Genomic DNA, 1602 nt, shown 5'->3' with positions numbered 1-1602 from the left:
GTTACCCCTGGGGCTATGCCAAATGGGTAGCTTTTAAGAGATCTGGAGGTTTTCCTCAGTAGAACCCAAGCCCACAAGGGATCTGATACAAGTAGGGAAATTTCTCGGAGGGTTTCGCACAATGCTTTATGACCAAATTATTACCTGAGTCTACCATCCTCTGCTGCAGCTCCTCCTGGTATAATCTTGGTAATAAATATCCCGGGATCGTCCCCGATGTGTGGGTTATCTGTTCCTCCGGCAATGCTGAAACCCAGGCCAGAATTACCCTGAAGAAAAGGATAGAAAGAAGAGGGGGGGGACCCTTAATCATCTGCTGTATAAAGATGCACATTTAGCTGTTTGCCTTGTTTATCTGACCTCACAAGGTGCCTGTTGCGGGGAGGGGAAGGGAAGGAGATTGTAAGCTACTTTGAGACTTCTAAAAGTGGGGTATAAAACCCATCTCTTCCTCTTCTTGTTGACAGAATCCATACTCTGTTGTACAGAGAATACTTTCAAAGCAGTTCGCACCCATTTGTAGCAACCAAACAAACAGAAACAGTCATTTAATCATAAAGCCAAGAATCAGACACAGCAGTACAAAATATAAGATTAAAACTGTTTTGACTTTACTAACCCTGGATCAAATATTTCATCGAAAGAAGCATAGTGCACACCAGACCCTGGAAGGGGGAAAATGGCTATGGGTCAGTGTAGGGTTGCCAACCTCCAGGTGGAGACTGGAGATTTCCTGGAATCACAACTGGTCTCCAGATGACAGAGATCAGTTTCCCTGGAGAAAATGGATGCTTGAAGGGTGGATTCTTTGGCATCATACTCTGTTGAGGTCCCTTCCTTCCCCAAACCCTGCCTTGTCCAGGCTCCGCCCCTAAATCTCCATGAATTTCCTTACTCAGAGTTGGCAACCCCAGGTCAATGGTAGAGTATCCACTTGGCACATGGAAGGTCCCTGGTTCAATCCCTGGTATCTCCAGTTATAAGGTTCAGCTAGTAGATGATGTGAAATCTCTACCCAAAACCCTACAGAGCAGCTGCCACTCAGAGTACACACTACAGACCTTGATAAAGCAATCATCTGACTCAGTAAAAGGCAGCTTCATGTATTCATGCATTCAAATTGGCAAAAGAAGGGGAGCTTCACAGGGGAGTGAGTTTCACAATGCCAAGTTGGATAATAAGAGCAGAGAATAGTGTCATATTTCTCATCCATATTATTTCAACCGACAAATCAGAAAGTCAAATCTCCATGTTTGTTTGTTTTTAAATTTTAATTTAATTTTATTTTTTGCAAGCAAGTCAAGCTATCCTGTGCACACGCACACTTCCTCAGATACATTGAAACAGAAGTCACCAACCTTTACATATTAGCATACAGCATAACACAGCAATTCACAAACAGATGCAAGAACTGAATAAAGTTAGCATGTGTAGTCAGATAAGAAACCCGTGTCTCTGTTAAGTACTGGGGGTTCCATTGTTTGCAAATTCCTTTATTACTCTGTATGCTAATTTGCTGCCATTCACGGGACTTATCAATCACCTTCAGCCAGTCTGAGCTATATTTACTGCTCATTTAAGCATCTTGACTCAAATTGGCCC

The sequence above is a fragment of the Gekko japonicus genome, unplaced genomic scaffold, assembly GCF_001447785.1.
Source record: "Gekko japonicus isolate JY-2015 unplaced genomic scaffold, Gekko_japonicus_V1.1 scaffold1058, whole genome shotgun sequence".
NCBI lineage: Eukaryota > Metazoa > Chordata > Lepidosauria > Squamata > Gekkonidae > Gekko > Gekko japonicus.
This window is presented reverse-complemented; position numbering follows the sequence as displayed.